This window comes from Microtus pennsylvanicus, chromosome 20 (assembly GCF_037038515.1).
Source record: "Microtus pennsylvanicus isolate mMicPen1 chromosome 20, mMicPen1.hap1, whole genome shotgun sequence".
Taxonomy (NCBI): Eukaryota; Metazoa; Chordata; class Mammalia; order Rodentia; family Cricetidae; genus Microtus; species Microtus pennsylvanicus.
The window spans coordinates 14502501-14523660 of NC_134598.1; the positions used below are offsets into that span (position 1 = coordinate 14502501).

Sequence of the window (21160 nt, forward strand, 5' to 3'; positions counted from 1 at the left end):
CACTGAGTCAAGTATAGACCATACCCTGCTACTAAAGGTTAATTTCTATTTGACAATCAAGTCTCTGAAGTGGCACACAGTCAAGTATATACAGTTGGTCACATAGAGATCATAATTTTTTCTAAGTAATAAATTTAAACTGAAATTAAATATGTTTCCACAGTATTGTATTTTTCAAATAGCATTAGAAGACACAGCAGAAACCTTAAGCCCCTAATGACTGTAATGACTGTTAACATTGATATTATGGGCCTGACTACATGGCCTATATAATGTAAGCCAAACTAGTAAAACCTGTCTGTAAGACAAATTCTCTGTGATGTCTCCTTTCCAGTAGAGAATTCTGAGACATCACAGATTAATTTAGTATGTTACGTAATAGATAACTGTATCCTTTTCCAACATATAAACCAAAGACTGACATTTTCACTCTGCTTAAAAGCAAAACGAAACAAACAAACAAAAAAAAAACTATTAAAATGTTGGGAGGTAGCTCAGTTGATAGAAGACTTTCCAGACACATGAATTCCATTTGTAGAACCTTCGTATGTAATGACATGCTCCTATAATCCCTCTCCTATAATCTGGAGAGGCAGAGGCAGGTGACTGGCTAGCACTTGCTAGTCAACCACTCTAGCCTACTTTGCGAACTCCAGGCTTAGTAAAAGAAACCCAGTCTTTAAAAAAAAAAAATGAGATGGAAAATTCCTGACAAAACAACACCTCATATTATCCTGTGATTTTCATCCAAACACACACACACACCACACACTCACACATGTGCATCTATACATACATACATGTACAAACATACTCTCACACACATACAAAACAGAACCCTCTACCTAGTGAAGGTCAATTGAACTTTAATTATTTTAAAATTCCTTTTGAGACCAAAAAGTCAAATAGAAGACCCGATCTGTAGTTTTATAAGTCACAAACTTCCCTGCTCATATAATTATTCGTAATGTCACTAATATGTTATTAATGCCAGTTATAAATCTATACTTACCTTACTTTTAATATTTGTTGAGTTTCAGAGACTGCTAGTTTTGTGTATTATCTTACTATTTTTGCTTTTAATTTTGCCCAAGGAAAATGCAGGTCTTGCGGAGGTCCTGTAAGTTGCCAAGATAATCAGTGGTTGGATAGGGCCACCTATTCCTTCCAGCCTGATGCTTAACCACCCCACATAAATCTGTTTCATTGCAGATCAAATTGACATATATAATTTTTCAGGAATGGCTTTAAATATTGAAAATTAAAGCTGTGTAATGTATATTAAGAACTCTCAATAGACGTTATAAATAACTGAAGAAGTGGTACTCTATGGGCATAAGCCAGTGGCTCTGAAGTTTCAACAAGCATTGGCAACTCCCAGGGACTTCACTTTACTGGGCACCACATCTAAATTTTGGGGTTAAGTTGGTAGAGTGCAGTCTAACAATTTGAATTTGTATCATGATCCCAGTGCTCTGGGAGATACACTTTGGGAAGTGCTGATGTAAAAGAGATAACTCTCTAAAGTAAAGGAGATTCATAAGTAAACTGAGACCATTCATCTAGAAAACCTTGACAAACTTCCTTAGCTTTCTTGTCAGAAAAATGGTGATCATTTATCTGATTAACCATTTCAGTTAGGAAAGATCAATAAAAGAATGTCTATCTGCCTTCAGATACCCAAACTTCAGATGGAAAAACAAACCAATACAAAGCACAGCCTTGATTCCAATGTGTCTCTATGTGATGGTTAATGTGAATTTTAAATGGTGACATTAACATGTATTAAATGCGTTCAACATTAACTTTACATTCTCTACGTTTTGGGTTTGCAAAAGGTGATTGAGAAAAGGACACTACTATTAACGCTATTCTAAATTAGGAATAAGAGGAGATTTATTCTCCCCTTCCTTAAAAAATATTGTCCACCTAGGGTTCCAATCAAATATTATTTTCCTTTATGCTTTTGATTATCCGTTTCCATTTATGGCACATGGACCTTCAGCAGTTTATACCTTACTTCATCTCATACAGTAGACATGGGAATTTATGCCATTTATCCTTGTATTTCATCCTTTTTCATCAATTCTTGCTTTTTATGAGACTATAATATGGAAGGACAAAAGGCTTTCTGCACCAAGGTCTCAATGAATCTGTTTTAAGAGAAGTTTATATTATCTTCCTCTAAAACATAGACTCTAAGTTACAGTTCACACATGTTAGGTATTCTGGTCCTCTTCTTTCAAAAATTTTTTCTATTCTATTTATCATATATTATACCAAACTTTGCATTCATAGACTTGAAGTATTATGCAGCCAGAACTGCCTTTCAGTGTTAACTTAAGAACATTACCGTCCAGCTCTTTTCCATCTTCCTCTCGGAGAGGCAGCTTCGCTTCTGCCTCTTTCCTCACTTCTCCACTTCCCCCCTTCTCTGTCTTTTTCTCCGCCGCCTCCTCTCTCTCTCTGTCCCCCCTTCACCCTTCCTCCTCCATAACCCCCTGAATAAATATTCAACGTTAAAAAACAAGAACATTACCCTCCATAGAGGAGTGAACAGTGCAGGAAGTTTTTATACGGTATGAACAGCACAGGGCTGCCCAGACCACCAGTGAATTGAGTTAAGGAATTACGTTTTCATCCTGATTTTATACTAAACAACTGTGAGTTTTAGAGAACTTCTCAGCATCTCGACTATGCTTCTGTGTGCTTACCCAAAGCCTCCAGTGCTGACGTCAAATTCTCATGCCTGGTGTCTGTGAATATAAAGCAAACACGTTTCTAACACTAGTTCGGTTGTGATACTCTTTTGATCATTTAGTGCAAGAGCAGATGTTGACACATCAGTAAATATAGATCAAGCAGCTTCTATTTGGTGGGTACTGTGTTAAAGACTTGGAATGTAGCACTTTTCATTGGTTTGATGCTAAGCTAAACACTCCCTCACTTAGCATGTTGTCCTATGTTATAAACTATGAAACCTAATAGAATGGTGTCTTACTTTCCAGTTGCTGAAAGCAAACTCTATGACTAAGGAAACTTGCAAAAGAAAGTGTTCAATTCGAGGCTCACTGTTCTAGAGGGTTGGAGTGCATGAACATCACAGTGCATGAAGCACAGTAGGAAGGCAGGCATTGGGGCAGTTGCTGAGAACTTACTTCTTGCATTTTTGAATAGAAGAAATATTCAGGCACTTTCATTAAAATAATTCCATAGCACCAGCTCTGTGCCCATATGTCCTCTAAAATATGTTTAAGATGATGTCTCACAATTTCTTTCGAGCAAACATTTAAATAATTTCAAGCATTAAACTCACAGTATACTGTGATCAGGCATTTAAAATATGATCCAGGCCCTCCAAATGCAACCAGTAGAATCTAAAAAGCATATTGTGGTTGTGCTTAGTATTAAACATTTAACAATATGATTGCTTTATTTTGGCATAATATATTTATTCTTTGGACATTTTACTAAATGTATTTTGATCATACTAAGACTCGCATTCTTCCCAGATCCGTCCCACCCCTCTACATTCCCTCCCCCCACGTCATGTCCTCTTTATTTCCTTTCTAATCAGCACTCTAGATCCAGATTGTGCTTCTCATACACTAATGGGTGGGAGGTCATATTTTTTGTGGTAGTAGACCTAGTAAGGGCCATAACCTTAAATAAAACTGACTCTCTTTCCTTCAGAAATCACCAACAGTCAATAGACCATCAGTTAGTGATGGGGAGTCAAGTACTTTTTTCCCATTCCTTGCTAGAATGTTGACACCCTTGTTTAGGCAACCACAGATACTGTGAGTTCGTGACAAAAATATTCATGTCATGTCCAGGTGACACTGTTTCATTCTCTCTCAGATATCTGGATCTTAAAAATATTTCTGCATCCTTCAAGATTATCCCTGAGTCATCAATCAATCAATAAATTAATAAACCAATCAGTCTCTCTCTTTGTCCCCCATTTAGTGTGTGTATGTGTGTGTGTGTCTGTGTGTGTGCAATAGATGCCTTATTTGTGACTGAGTCATCTCTGCACTTTCACTTAGTTCTGAGTTTCTGTGTTAACCATTGTCCACTGTCCAAATCAATTTCTCTATGAGATTTGAGATAAGCATTAATCTATGGGCATGGAGATACAAATTTAGAGACTAGTTTTATACAATATTTATTTAGCAAAACAATGTGCTGGGGCTTAAGAGTTCCCAATTCATGGGTTCTTTGACAGATTAATAGTACCACATAAGTGTATCCTCCTCTAGAGTTGGCTTGATGTGCTGGTTGCCCCTTAATATTTATGTCACTATGGCACTCATGGGAATATCCCAGTCCAGTAACTACTTTAGTTTTCATATATGGATAAGGCATTTCCCCACAGTAGCCTGTATAACTCCTCCAGATACTATTAAAGCTGGCCAGTGGGGAGAAAGCTTCCTGGTCACTCTTGCTCTCCCCACGTACGATGACCAAAATTTGGGGTGTCTTCAGCAATAGGGTCTTGCTGTCAAGTATTGACAGAGCAATGGCCAGGGTTTGAATTGTTTGGGGAGTCTTCCGGACACCTCTGACCAACAGCTTAACTGATAGGCTGGATATGTACTGGCCTCTTAAGTAGTCAAGGTTTTGATAATTTTTTCATTCACTCCAGGCTTTTGTAATAATATAATACTACTCAGAGATCTCTCTATGAGTTACCCTATTATGCTTTCCTGAATGTATGTGTATATGTTTATATATATATATGAACACATATATTTAATTGCATACACAAAACATTTTAAATAATAAAAATATGAAAATACTGTTTTATTAGGCACTCTAAAGGAATTTTTATTGTATTCTCAGGTGTTATGCCAAATATCATAATAATCAATTATCAAAATTTAATCATCTGATAATGTGGCCATTCCTTTATATGTTATGAACACAAATAATTTAAGATCCTAAAACCATATTTCACAAATACCATCACCAATATTTAAGATTCTCTTTGCCATTGCAGTGCCATGCACCTTTGGAAGATAAAATATAGGTGAGAATTATTTTTTCTTTAGATGGTGGAAGAAATAGAAACACTTTTATGAAAGAAAAATATAGTATTTTAGATCTCGGTTCATGTGACATAATTCACAGGTTCCCTTATTCCTTAGGTATGAGTATATCACTTTGAAGACTGCTGAATTATTGTATAGTAGAGACTCAAAGAATGAGAAATGGAAAATGTCTGAACAGAAAGCACAGAAAACAAAGAGGTGATCAAGAGTAATAATTGGTCTGTCATAACACTGAGTAGCTAGGTTTGACTGTGGTTTAAACATGATTATCAAAACAATGTTCAATGGGCTCTCTAAATTAGCTTTAGTTTTTTTTTACATGTGTCCATGTACTTTTCATGTTATGATTTCATTTCACTAAAAATCTAAAGCCATACCTACTTATTTAACATACCGCTTTATATTAGATAATCATATATATTTATATAGTAACACATAGTCTAAAAGTTGATCCCCCGTAGCTACACATACTGACATCCATGAGATCCCCATATGATTCTTAATTTTGTTTTTATCTATCTCATAGAGAGCTGTGTGCTTGTATACTATGGGACACAACTCATGTGAAGTTGTGTGCTTATATACTATGGGTCACATCTCATGCAGAGCTGCGTGCATGCCTCCTGACTTACCCTGATAATGAAAATTACACTTGAACCATGGTTATTTGCAAATGTCTTGATTCAAATCAAGGAAATATGGGAAATATGCTGAAGAACATACTGACATGTTTGGGATCCAAACTTAAAAACACTTTCCATTCACATTTCCAAAGGAAACCTTTGGTATACATATGTTTTTCCATTTGACTGTATTATTAATGAAAATTAAAGAGTGATTTCTGTTCCCTTGTTCTTCACCCTTCATGCATAGGATTTGCTACCTCCATAGCAGTGGCTAGTTACGCTGTGGAAGGGTGCCTGCAAAATGGAGATAGGATGTCTTAGAATTTGGCCATTGTTGCCATAAGGAAGGATGTGTTAGGAATCCTTCGGCAGTCACAGTCGTAAGAATTCTGCTCTTTATTGATACTTCATTATCAATCCTTCCATTGTTTTAAAGGCTAAGAAGCACAATTATTATCATACTTCATTCTTCTTGGTGACGACTGTGAAATTTTAAAGCAGGGGTTCTCAACCTGTGGGTCATGACCCCTTTGGAAGCAGATCAAGCCTTTCATGGGGGTCACTTAAGACCATCAGAAAACACAGATATTTACAATAAGGTTCATAATAGTACCAAAATTATAGTCATAAAGTAGCAAAAAATAATTTTACAGATGGAGGGGTACCACAACATTAGGAACTGTATCTAAGAGTTAAATGTATTAGGAAAATTGAGAACCAGTATCATAGGACCAGGTTCCCAGGTCTACATTTGTGTAATGGGAATATGGTTAATAGTTTATTCTTAGGTTTTCATTTGTGTTTCTAAAAATATATTTTGTGCTTATTTTCCATAGTTATGGGTATACCCATTTAACAAGGGTTAATTAAAATTATTGTAGTTATTGATTCAGGTATAAAACTGATTCTCTGCCATGTTCTAACCATCATGCTTAAAAGGCACTAGGGATCAAAGGTGAAGAGAGTACCATGGTTCCAACCTTATCATACAAAGGTCTGATGAACATGTTAATCACATGTCACACAAATAATGACTTATTTTTCAAGGGAAGATTTGGAATGAAGAACAAGGGAAGTGTTGGTGAAGGTGACTTCATATCCACAGAAAAGATTCAATGTTAGTGAACCTATGGAGAAAAAGTTAACTGTAAACCACGGAGTTTTTTTTTTTTTAAAGTTTTTCAGCAAGAATCCTTTCTCAAGATTGGATTCTTGGATATCTCTAAAAGTTTAGCTGATTGAGCAGAATCAGCTGGCCTGAGAACATCTTTTAAAAGTTTTACGAGATATTTTTTTTCTCCCCATTTAATCTGCTTGTTTTGGTTTTATTTGCTGAGTGTGCAGAAGTCTTAGGAAGCTGATTATGCACCTTCATCAAGGCTTTAGGGGACCGTGCTCTAAGATCAGAGAACATTACCACATAAGGACTTTGCAGCTATGTAGGTAGAAGAGAAATAATATAGAGAATGTAGCAAGACTGCTGCAATTAACTCTTTTAGTTGGGCTGGGAATCTTTGCCAGTAGCAATAATCATCTTCAGACAGAGCATTTGTAGACACATAGGTCTTCATGTAATGAGAGTTCATAAAACTGGAAAGAGAGATTTGTAAGTCTCCCTTTCTGTGTCTGGCATCACGATGAAATGCCACTTTTGCTTCCAAGATGGGGAATTTAATAAATTTATTAATTATTAATTTATTAATTATTGCTAACTACATTAAGTTCATATTTGTATTCATTTTTATAGCCACTGTTAAATTTATTCTGGATGTGTTAATTACTAGTTTTATATTCTATCTTGAATGTAGAAATAATTATGCATATGTTTTCTTCTAACACTCGGGGCTTTCTCTTGACATTTCACTTTAAAAAATATATTACTAACCATGTATCAAGGCAAATACTGAATACTATTTCTTCAAGGTATTTTAATTTTTACAGAAGTATGCTTTTTGAAGGTGGCTATTTAATTTAATCTTTCCCTTACACTGTAATTGGCTTTTTCCAACATTTCTGCCAATAGTAATTTTCTTATTGTGCTAGTACTGTTTGCCTAATATTATACCGATGTCAGGTACAATACTATTGAATTCTCACGTTATTTATCAAAAAATTTACCTATTGATTAATTATAGAATAGACTTATTTAAGCAGCCTGTTTATAACAGAGCAAATGCAAAATGAATATAGATCTGTACAAACAATAAAGCAAGTATCCTGATTGACCTTATAATAGAAGTCATTATTGTTTACCAAGTCAAACCTGAATAGCCAATGCAAATTTGTATAATTTCCTAAGCATTCTGCCTCACGTAAGTAGATTATACTTATAGGTACAGATAAGGGCATTGATTAGGATCATTGCAATAACTGTCTACCATAATCAAGGTTTCATACATATTTTACAAACAATACAAGCATTTCTATAATCCATTAGGATAGTTCTTCAGTAATACCACTCTTTTGTAACTTTTCACCTTGTGAATAAATCCTGTAACTGATTGAAGATATAATATTCAATGTATATCAAAAGAAATAAATGAAAGTAATTCACATTATCCTCTTAATACAGTGTAGCATTTGTGCGACATCAAAATTATGACCAAATTAGATATTGAAAATTGTTTTAAGCATATCTTGAAATGTGTGAAAAGTACAAAAGAACTTTCATGGCTCCTTGATTCCTGGTAATAACATAAGAATTAAAAGCCAGCACACATACAGCCAGGTATTAATTGAAAAATTACTTCTAAAGAAAGATGGTCTTCCAAATTCCAAACCTTATTTATGCATATATTCTTATTAGAAATAAGGTCTTTGCTGAGACAATAAAGCTAAAGATGGCATAATCCTGGAATCAGAGAGAACCTTAATTTAATGATGAGCATTCTTAAAAGACACAGAGAAGAAGGCATCGGACACAGGGGTTGAGTTGTACAAAACTAGAGTTAGATGCCAATGTAACTCTATACTAAAGGTATATGGGCTTTGGGGTATCATCAAGGCAGGAGGGAAATATAGGGTAGATTTAACCTGAAAATCTTCAGAGAGACCCAGCCATGTTCTTTTAGTCCACCATGAAGCTAATGTACAAAAGTTCCCAGAAAACTAACACACGCACACACTCGGTTTCTAGTTTGTGATTATCATATGCTTTACATCCAGCGTGCTGTAGTGTCTTTTCCTTTGGTAATATACAAAGGAGATATTGTGAATCAAAGTTTTAGCTTTATTTTTATTCTTCTTACAATTTTTGAGAATATGCAGAACAAAATAGAAAAGGCCATCTCTTGGTGTCAGTCACAGAGGCCATGTAACTGTTTGGAATCACCAGCTAGAAGGTCATGTTTTATTGTCTGTATTTAAAAGAAACCACAGGAATGCTGTAGTAGTGAGCATAGAATAATGTGTAGAAATTTCCATAAAATTATTGCAATGTTCCAAGATTCATTTTCAGAATTCTCCAACATGTGTGTGTTTAGATATAAAACCAAGTAGGAAAATGTTGGTTAGTGCTACTTAGGTTTCAAATACCTTTTTATTTTGTCCTGAAATATGGAGCATAACCACACAATATACTCCCTAACTGGCATCTGACAAGGACATCTGTACATGGAGAAATTTATTTTTCAGTTACTCCACAAAACAATGATCTTGTATGTTTTTCTCAGTTATAGAATTCCAAAGTACAGTGTGCTTTTTAACGTGCAGTATTTTTATACATTTATACTGGTCTGCTTTTAACTAAGAATTGTTTGTTTTTGGTTATTTTGGATCCTTTAATTTGAACTAGACTTTATGACTATTTTAAATGAGTACCCTTTATCAGATATGATGACATAAATTATATTCCCTTGAATACACACACATATGAGATTTAACAAAATTATTTCAGATATATATGCATATATGTGTCATTTAATTTAAGATTTAGTTGATAATTTTAGATGTGCTATATATAAAATTATTTTCTAATTTCAAAACATATGTAATTTTCTTGTGTACTACACATATTAGGTAAAATTTTAAAATTATATTAGGGTAAAATACACACACCGCACACAACACACACACAATGCAAGAATACTAGCATTTGTTTGTAGGACGAATAATAGGTGTTATGTGTATATTTTAGCTTTCCAAATTCTACAAAATGGATCACATCTATTTGCCAGATTTTGTTCCTTTGAGTGCCCTTTAGGTTATTTTTTGCAGGTAGTAGTGTCTGTTATATAAATAACAAGTAAGACATTTCCTTATAATTTCCTTGGTTTATTGCCACATGATAGAAAAGTCTTTTTAAGCCTTTGCTATTGACATGATGGTTTTTATGAAATTCTGAGGCCTTCAGCACATTGCCAATCACTAATTGATCAATTTCTGTATTATCTTATGCTAGAAGACCTGGCAGACCCATAGGGGATTGGATCAGATTTGTATTTTGTATATGGGATGATTTCTATTCTTGATTGTATCTTGTTCTGAGTAAATAACAAAGTCAATTCTGTATCTTCTGGTATAAATACAGCAGTTTCAAAATGCAAAATAATCCTTTCTACATATTACAAATTGGTAACTATGTTGAGAAGTTCTTTAAAATCCCATAGTACCATGAGAATAGTATATAATTCTGACTTTAGACAGTCATAAGAGCTTTGAGCCACTTTACTTAAAATTTCTCATCTGTAACCTGCCTTTTCTGATTTATTTGCATCAGTATAGAATGTAGGAGCTCCAGTTATTAGTGTGCCCCATACAATGCAGAGAAGAATCCAGGTAGTTCTCTTTATAAGTTGAATTCTCTTGCTTTGTTAATATTGCCCCCATATTTAGTGGCAGCTCCTTTCCAGTGTTAACTTTCCTCCTATAATTTGTCAATTTTATCATTTTAAAAGGTATTATGATGTCTGTTGGATCTATTCCTTCTAATAGACAAAGTCTCAATTTTCCTTTTAGAATTAACTCAAAGACATTTTCCACATAAGTTTTTAATTTTTTGCTTGTTCATTTGGTAAAAAGATCCCTTTTAGATAATGTCTTCCCTCTGCATTAAAATTCCTGCAGGGGAATGCTTGGAGCATAATATGACTAGAATGCAGTTAAGATTCAGATACACATGATACATATGTGCCTTCTGCAATTTCTCTTTAATCAAAGCCAATTCTCTGTCAGCTTCAGCTGATAATTGCCCGAGACTATTTAAATCATTATCACCATCTATGGTTTTGTTTAAATTAATCAGGTAATCAGGACCTACCACAATAGTACACTGTAGATGGGAAATGTCTCCTAGCAATCTTTGGAAGTCATTAATAGGCCACAATCAGTCTCTCTTAATTTCACATTTTGAGGTCTTATTTTTTGAAAACCTATTTTATATCCTAAATAATTAATAGAATTTCCTCTTTGTATTTTTCAGGAACAATTTGCCATAACCAACAAGACAAAATTTTCTTTACTTCTTCAACCGTTCTTTCTAACGTATCTACATTTGAATCGTTGCAAAATGTCATCCATGTAACAGAAAACTATAGCCTCTGGAAATTGCTGACACATCATTTTTAATGGTTGACTTGCAAAATATTGGCATAGGGTGAGACTGTTTAAAACTCTCTGTGAGAGAATCTTCTGTTGATATCTCTTAGCATGTATCAATTATTATTACAAGTAGGTTCTGTGAAAAAAAATTTTCTCTGTCCTCTTCTTGTAAAGGTATAGTGAAGAAACAATCTTTTAAATCCATAACTCTAAGAGACCACCTATTAGGTAATAGGGAGCCCATTAGCTGAATCACCTTATTAAGAGTTCTTAGATCTGTTACCATTCTCCATTTTCCATTTTTTTAACAACAAATACAGGATAATTCAGAGGTCTGGTCGATTCCTCAATATGCTGAGCATCTAGTTGCTCCAGTACCAGCTGCTCTAAAGCCTGAAGTTTCTGTATTGTTCAAGGACATTGGTTAACCCACACGTGTTTGTCTGTCAGCCATTTAAGGGTAGGGGTGTTGGTGCTTTTTAAATATTAGCAGCTGTTGTGTCCTGCTTTCTACAAACTGGATGGTCAGTGACTGTTCTTTACAATGTCTTGTGATATTTTTTTCACAAACATATCTTAATTTATGGTTTGTTTCTAAGATTATGGGAATGAGAATCTGAGTGTTCCATTGCTTTAACAAATCGCACCACCACAAACTCATTGCTATGTTAGCCATATGTTGTTTTACTATTCCTCTCTATCCTCCTGGCCTTATATATTCAACCTATTCGTTTTTTTTCCAAAGTCAGATCTATTTTGGAAAGGGGACATTTTAAGTGAGAAAAAGGCATTAGTCATCCTCTTCTCAGGACAGCTTTGTTGTTATGCCAAAAAATTAACTTAAGACAGTCAGTTCTTCCCAGGTTGGAAAATCAGCTACTTAACCTCTCTGACATTAGCATGCATTAACAATATGAAGAGAAATGATATTTGCACTGATCACTCCCATTTATAGAAGGTGTACTATGATGGCAATAATAAATCTGTGTAATTTCTCAGCCTTTGTATAACTGCAGAAGGTGATGGCTACTGCTCTAAATTATTCCTAGATAACAAATGCTATTCAGTGAGGAGGAGCTGAATATATTGCTAAGAATTTTCAAAATGTTCATACCTGCATTTGTGATTTGAGCAGCACTGTTCATGTACCTGCTATTGTAATGGAAGTGGGCTTATCATTGAATTCCTACCTTAACAGTTAAGCCAGAGTACTGATCCCTAATTATTGTGATTCAGACAACCTCACTAATAATGTTGATATATTTAGACTTCATGTCATTGAACACAGATAATAGTAACTTGGCAGAGATGACAAAAGCATTCACATGCTTAACTGGGACATGCAGATGAGCAGAATAAGCAGGTGATGCTCAGGAAACACTTTGCCTCATTTTTAATCCAAAATTCTATAAATAAGGTGATTTATCAGCCCCTTCACAACTTCGGCTACAACTGTATAAATGTTATGTTTTAAATTATGCTGTTATTATGCTGTGTTCTTACAGCTATTTATATTAACAGCCTGATGCTCCCTGTTTTGTGAGTCATCAGAGAACACTTAATTTTTCTACTTTTGTTATGGGGCATTTGTGATCTTAAATGGAAGAAAGTTGATTCTGATTGTATGACAAGACAGGCCTAGGGGCTCTAAGATGTGACATGCTAACCTTCATTGCTCTCAGATTTCTGGTGGTGTGGGGTAAGTTTAAGTCCAGTAGAAGGGAAACAGAACATCTTTAAATCCTTGATGACATAAGTCATAAAATAATCCCACACCAGTTCAGAATTATGAATAATAAAAGGGTTATTTATTTAAAGGGGAAACTTACAACAGTCCTCTGAGTGAACAGGAACAGAGCCTAGCAACCAGAAGCAGGAGCCAGAAGCAAAAGCAGGCATAGGTTACCGGTGCTTTTACAGTATAAGAGACAACACCCAAGTGGGTTGGTATCTTAAAGGCTATTGGATGAAGGAGCAAAATGTGTTCCCACAGCACCTTCTTCTTTTGTTTAAATAATAGAGTTCCAAACCCAATATAAAACTATATACACTAGGAACATGTATCAAGTATAATTAGAATTACAACCAGCATAAACAATATTAAACAAGGGACATATGCTAAATGTTTTAATAAACATTCTAGCCTATGGAGTCTAAGTCTCATATAGGAAATAGCTTGGCTAGTTCATAAGAATACAGTCATTATGACTATTTAATCTTCAACCCCATCGAAGGCCTGAGAAGGGAGATAATATTACTTGAGCAGGCAGGAAGTATAATCAAGTAGCTTCCAAAGTGAGCACTATATGCCAGAGACAATTAGCTACATGAGCAATCTTCCAAAGTATCTTTTTGCAATGTCAAAGCAATCAACTTCGGCTAAGGCCTAACATAACTGACAGATCACTTTTAGAGGCCGGAAAGTTTTCCATACTACCTTACCCTGTCTTGGCAAGATTTGACAGTCCTGCTTATCCATTTCTGGACATCATGGAACTTGTCAGTAGTTGAGGCATTGTCAGTTCCTTGTCCAAAGGCCAATTTTGCCAAGAAATCAAACTCCAAGTGGAGTGTGTCTTTGGTGCTCAACATTCTCTCAGGAATAGATTGGTACTGTCAGATGCCATCATGTCTCATGTCAACAGAACCCTAAGTTATTTAAATTCTATCTCCATAGATCTTTGAAGTGGTTGAAGATTACCTATTTAGACATAATATAATCTCTATATAACTAAAGAACCTAATTGATCTGACTGTATGTACAATAAACATGAACAGCTATTGACCTATAACAATTAATACCTGTATAACTTAAAGACTAAAACTTTGTCAGAATATTAAATAATTTGTAAACAAATGTACAAAAAATGAGGACAAAGACCTCAAAATGTAAACAATCTATAAGTATCTTGATTAGAGATGACGTTTTATAAAATGTTAACATACTTAGCTTTCATCACCCTTCTCCCTGCGAGAAAGAGAAAAAAAAATCCCACATTATATATAGCATAAACATTTAAAATATTTTTGTATGTTTTATTTGAACTTAAAGTAAATGACGTTTTCAAAGTAAGCTTTCCTTTAATTTTTAAGTCCTCTCAGAAGGAGTATGGTTATATTAAAGCATGGTCACTCTGTGAAGAATTCAAAACCTTGCCACCAGTCACAACTCTTTTATCTTTTCATCTAGAAAGATCAGCCCAAACCACTTTGAGACATGCAAAATTGAAATTTCAAGAAGTCTTGAACATCAGCTGAGTACACATTCAGATCTCTTAAACATATTTGTTCTCCTCACCCCCAGGATTTCTCACAATTGTTCTTCTGGGTAAAAGGGCACTGCAGACTATTTGTGGACTGATTTGTCTTTGTTCCATTTTTTTTGTATTCCTCTTGTTATACTCATGCTTCACTGGGAATAATCATGTCCTGAACACAGGACATGATTCTAGAGAATTTTCAAGAGCTGTGTCTCTCTGTGTCTGACGTGAAGGTGCTTCACTAATGGTCTTGCTACCTAATGTCCTTTACACTGTCACTGACTGAACATTACAGGCAGGATTTTGTCCCTCTGCTGGGGTCATTTAAGAGATACTTAAATCCAGCACCCTTCTCGGGTGCCAGAGCTCTTACACAAATTCCCAAGGGCATCATAATTGATTAGCTAATGTCCAGAAAGGAGGAGCTCATTATAAAATGCATCTTATGTGACTGCCTTAAACTTGACACTTAAAAAATAAACTATTAACTTTTGCTTTAATCATTTAAAAATATTTATGCTTGCTTTTAAAAAGTCCCATTAATCACTTGGCAAAGATAGGCATATTTGTTGGCTACTAGTTATCCTAAAAATTGGGATTATGTTTAGAAATAAGTAGGTAAAATGCTTGCAGTGTATGACCAAGGACACTAATTTGATCCTCAGTACTTATATTTAAAAAAAGCCTGGCATAGTGGTTCATTTCTTGTCATCTAGTGCTAGGGAGATGGATGAGGCAGATTCCAGACAGAATAACCTAGTTGGTGAGTACAAGGAAAAAAGGCTGCTATCTCCCAAACAAGTCATCAAAGAGCAAGCTGAATGACATCTATTTGAGGTTGTCCTTTGACCTACACATGTATGTGGACACAAGGACACGCACATACACACACACACACACACACACACACACACACACACACACACCAATATTAGAAATAAAGAGGAAGAAGCAAGTCCACATATTTTGTGAGTTTCTTTATTGTTCTCAGTACTGCACCATGCACACCACAGAAATCAAATCCACACCAATATCATACTATGCACTGGTACTGTGCTAAGTACTGGATGGAGAATATTTCACTTCCCCGACATAAGAGCCCTCTCAGGTATCCTTATCTCCATTTCCCAGATGAGTGCATTGACACTTAGGTGCAAATTCACAGATTCCTTCTGAGCAGCTGTAAGATTATTCAGAGTGGATGTTCACAATAGTAGAGAAGAGACTGAGAAATTATGACAGAGAAGGAAGGCATCAGAGGACACCATGCAAAAGGTCAACCTGTACAGAAGCAAGCCGTTTTTTAACAGGGTGCTCTAACTTCATGAACTGGCAGTCCTGGAAAACAAAAGAGAAGACACACTTTCTAAGGCACAAATTTTGGAATATTGACAATGAGGCTTCAACCAAATCTGTTCTTTTGTAGAGTGCATAGACACTCTTTCAAAAGAATGAATTCAATGCTCATTAATTAAAATTAATTAAATGTTGGGTCCCACTCCTTATCGATGGCATGTGAACCTCCGCTGAGAGGCAGTGGTGTTCTCAGATGGGCTCTCTTGAGCGATATTTCTCATTGTCTTTGAAAATAATTAAATCCACATTTCAATGTTAATATGATCACTAATGAAAAGATTCTTGTTCTAACAGAGCCAGAAGAGACTTTAGAACCCTTGGACTTTAGCCCTGTCCAATTAGGATGAAAAACGAAGCCCTAAGCATTGACCTTGACTCACCCCAACTGGAAACAAACAGCCGGCCAAATTAGTTCTAGGAAACCCACGCAAAGATAGATGAATAGCTTTATTAATTATAAAAAGTTTTATTTTTTCAAGTTTTATTTTTTTTCTTCAATCAATATAAGTTTCTTGGTAGATGGCTTAAGTTTTAGCATTTAAAATATTAATATTATGTCTGAATATAGAAGCCTTATGGCATATATTTTATTCTCATAATAAGAGTAGACTTGTCTTTGCAAATGTAGTTAAATGTTTGCTTATTTCCCACATAGCAGCAAAATTATTTAATTACCAGACTTGAAATTATGATTATCAAAAATACTACCTGCCTATGATACTTAGACCTTGAAGAAGAATGTTGTTAATATTTTCCTGTGTATTCCTTCAGTATTTTCCCCCACAGATAAACATGTTGTATTATTTAAAATATTATATTAAATTTCTTCCTTGACAATATCATCCATATACATAACCCATTGTGATTATTCTCATCCCACCTTTGATCTCTTTCCTACCCCTACAATCTGCCATCCTCTCTACAGCTCTTTTCCCCACGTTCTTCATTATTTATGTCTTTATTCTGCTTCATGACCACTGAATTTAACCAGGGTTGTGTGCAATATTTATGTCTCTGTTCTGCTCATGACCACTGAGTTTAGTCAGGGTAGTGTGTATGAGAAAGAATGTGCAAGTGCTCACTGGACTTTTGTGGGCTTACCTGGAATAACCCAACTGAAAACAATAACTTCTATTTCCCCAGTATCCATCAGTGCCAATGTTTGCCAAAGAGAGGAAAGGACCTATGAGGCTGTCTGGCTAGTAAACCTTTGGCCATTTATTTATTTGCACATTTCAATTCTAATAAAATAATTAAAGTATCAAATTACTGTGACTTAATCTCATTATTATTATTATTATGGACTGAATCTTCATATATACTGAACTCTTCACTACCAAAATGACTGTATTAGAAGGTGTGGCCTTTGAAAATTAATTATATAATGAACTAGAGATTACACGGTGTAAACTCTTTAAAGACAAGATCAAAGAGCTCTCCAGCCCCCGTTCTGCCAGGTCAAGATCACAGGAGAAGGCAGCATTGTATGTACTTGAAGAAGGATCTCACCTGAACCTGATGGTTGGTGGTCATAAACTTAAGTATTCAGTGTTATAAGAAAGAAATCTCTTCTTAATAAGCAACCTAGTTTATAATACTTTGTTATGGCAGGTCCATCAAAGTCATACTACCATTATTATTTTTAAACTTAGTTTTAAAAAATTAACCTGAAAGAAATATCTTTATCTCTCTCCTACTTAATTTTTAACGTCTACCTCCAAAGCATTTCAAGCACTTGCCGTTAAGCATATCATGGAAATGTGAAAATAAATGGTCCCATAATGATATTCTGAACTTCCAGGCGTTCACAAACTTTTATCACGCAAATGAACTCTGACATAATCCTATTTAAAATGAGAATGAAATGAAAACCAGAGCACCAGTTACACTAATTAGGCGATCATTTCCATACTGTTTCTACTCTGAGAAAGCTAATAGCATTTTCATTTTGGCTAAGCCTTACCCCATTCATCTTCCATCAGGTAACTAGGTGAGGCTTGCTTGCTGTGCATGCTTGTATACCATAAGAAAGAAAGAAAGAAAGAAAGAAAGAAAGAAAGAAAGAAAGAAAGAAAGAAAAAAAGAAGGAAAAAAAGAAAGAAAAAAAGAAAACCAAACACAGCTTTACTCCCAGCAGATAAAATCCCATTAAAAGATTTACTTCTGATGCAGCAGTTAAAAAGAAATGACTGTGGGGATATTCACATCTTCATAAACAATTTTCATGTTCACTAGGAAGGGCCTCCCGATCCCTGTAATCTTGATATCCACTGTCTCCCAGGACTCACTTCTACCATTCATAACTATGGGTTCTGTGGTCTCTTAGATAATGCTTTACAAACAAAAGAGCGTTTTCATTTATTCCTAATGACTTTGGTTTATACAAAGAGATCTTAAACTGTCCCCAGAGCAATCATTTTGTGAAAATGTTATTAGAACATCTTTACAAATTTAGAAACAAAGGGGGGTTTCATTAACAATAGAAGTCATCGGGAATTGAAGGCCCCCTGGCATAACCAGTTCTTACCAATCTTGTTTTATTCAGTAATGAGTAAGACTGATCTTGTGAACTATACGTTGATTTTTTTTTTTTAATCTGGTGAATGGCTAAAAAAGTGAAAAACTGATGGGTTGGGGAGAGTTGCTAGAAAAATCAGCGTGCTTAGGCTAATTAGCTCTGTCTTTACTCTTGGAGGAGATATATGCAATGATACCTCCTGGTATCTGCTAATTAAACCATTTTCTTCCTGAGACTTGGGGTGTTTGTTCCTGAGACTGAAGATTATTTTTCAGGCTTTTAGATTATCTATTCAAACATACGTGTGTTTCATTTTCTTCTTCATCAAATCTGATATGTGTACTATGTGCAGAGAGACTGGCAACTTGTGACAGGACTGAAGGCAGACCCAAAACCCATCCATATTTTGAGCATTTATCTTGATGTACAGATGCAGTTTTCTACATAGACCCTTCTCTCATTCTATGTAGCTTTTATTTGAAAGGTCTGCCCAGGAAACTTAAGTAATGCCTATCTATCATCTTACCTGAACTTTTATTGCTGGATTTTTCTCAAGGCTTCTTTTCATTGTTCTGTGTATGACATTTTTTTCTATGTGGTAGGTCCTTAGATTTCCTATTCAGACACTGTGAGTGCCCAGATATGACAGTGCTGGTAACCACAAGGTTTATTGTTAGAAATCCAGTCTTGCCAACACTAAGTATTTCTGAAAAATGACATGCTGAACACTGCTTAAAAACAAAATTTCAGAAGACATTAGAGATGACATCCATGCCCACCTGAACACTCAGAGAATTACACGTTTGTCATACTGGCATAGAAATTTCTCTTTGGTTAGGCTTATGGATTCACAATGGTGCACTCTTAAAAGATGCACTGGTCTTGCATGATCTGTTTCACCAGTCTTAAGGGTTCTGATACATCTGAGAGAGGTTAACCACCCACAGAGTTCAGAGCCAGCTGTGGACTAGAAAGCACAGAGTACCTGCACAATCCAAAATGTCATTTTTTTTTTTAACACTGAGTAGTACTCCATTGTGTAAATGTACCACATTTTCTTTATCCATTCTTGGGATCAGGGGCATCTAGGTTTTTCCAGGTTCTGGCTATTACAAATAATGCTGCTATGAACATAGTTGAGCACATGACCTTGTGGTATGATTGAGCATCCTTTGGCTATATACCCAACAGCAGTTTTGCTGGGTCTTGAGGTAGATTGTTTCCTAATTTTCTGAGAAATCGCCATATTGATTTCCAAAGCAGCTATACAAGTTTACACTCCCATCAGCAATGGAGGAGCTTTCCTTTACCCCACATCCTCTCTAGCATAAGCTGCCATCAATTTTTGATCTGATGGATCTAGTAAAAAACATATTAAGGGAGGTAACTCAGACCTAGTAAGTCAAATATAATATGTACACACTCATAAGTGACTTCTAGATATAAAGCAAAGAAAAACCAGCCTCTAGTCCATAACCACATATAACCTAGACAACTAAGGGAACCCTAAGAGAGACATACATGGATCTACATAGGAAGGAGAAAAAGACAAGATCTCCTGAATAAATTGGGAACATGGGGGTTATGGGAGATGGTAGAGGTGGAGGGGAAGGAAGGGAGGAGGGCAAAAAAATGTATAATGTAATAAAAATAACCATAAAAATGAAAGTGCCAAGTACCTTCCCCACTGGTCAATAGAGATCCAAAGTAGGTGGGGATTCCAACCATTAGCTTCCCTCTGGGAGAAGCATTAGTCTGTGCACACAATGCCTCAGATTCTCTGATTCTATCTCCAAAGAGAGCATCAGGCTTTTCAGAAATGGACTCCTGAGGCATTTAACATGATCCAGACACCTACGGGAAAATGGAGACAGTGGATTGGACTGTTAGACATCAGTTTCTCTCCTAGTTCAGCATAGAGTAAGCAGACAAAAGCCACAGCGATCTGCTACTTTCCTGAGAAAGATCTGCCTGGTAGAGACCTTCCAGAATCTCCAGCCAGTTTATATAGGTCTTTTCCTGTATGAAGCTTCTCTAGGGACTCGTGCAATGAGGGGTGGGGTGTGAAAAACCCATATAAATCATGGAGCCAGAAAATGAAGAACTAAGCAGAGACATCTAGAAAAATCCTCCTTAATGAAACAGATCTGATTGTTTACTTGTCAGTGCAAAATCACCGTCATAAATGCGCTTGCTCACTCGAGCTAAGAGAAATTGAAATTAGAGCCAGAATTTCAAGAAAGACTAAAATACTTCAAAGCACCAATAGGGCATGGAAACGAACAGCTGAACTGCAATTCACTTGAAGGCGTCACCGGCAGATGGAGGCAATCAGAAGAATCAGCAAACCAAAGGCAGATCCTGAGAAGTAACTATCGTTGAGAAGATTCACAGGGAAGAGAAAGTGTGAAGAAAGATGAAGGGACATTGAGAAAGCCACCAAGCAGACCAACATGAACTCTGCTCTAGACCAAGAGGGAAAAACAGAGAATAGGGACCAGGACTTTGTCTGAAATATACAGTGGCTGATTTTCCCTTAGTCGGTAGGAGGAAATGAGCATGCAGGCCCAAGGAGTTTAAGGACCAAGAATGCAATGAATCCCAAGGAATTTATACACAGATACATCAAAACTATTACATCATTCATTTCTAAGGTAGAACCGACTCGCATATACAAAGTTAACAAATATCTGTATTTTATTTATTTTTATTAAATGTTTCCATTTAATTTACATGCCAACCACAGTTTACCCAACCTCCTCTCCTCCTGTTATATCTTCCCACCTCCCTTCTATGCCCCTCCATCCA

At 35.7% G+C, this 21160-nt stretch overlaps 1 protein-coding gene across 3 annotated transcripts in view; it reads left to right on the plus strand.

Moving 5' to 3' along the window:
* Trhde (thyrotropin releasing hormone degrading enzyme) overlaps positions 1 to 21160 on the plus strand; it is a 361503-nt gene that overhangs the window by 321783 nt on the left and 18560 nt on the right. Inside the window, exon 16 of one of the 3 annotated variants that reach the window (XR_012908617.1) lies at positions 11100 to 11273. The exons of the other annotated variants lie outside the window; for them this stretch is intronic. The gene's annotated coding sequence lies outside the window, so the exon portion shown is untranslated. The remainder of the gene's footprint in view (positions 1 to 11099; positions 11274 to 21160) is intronic. 3 annotated transcript variants of the gene reach the window in all.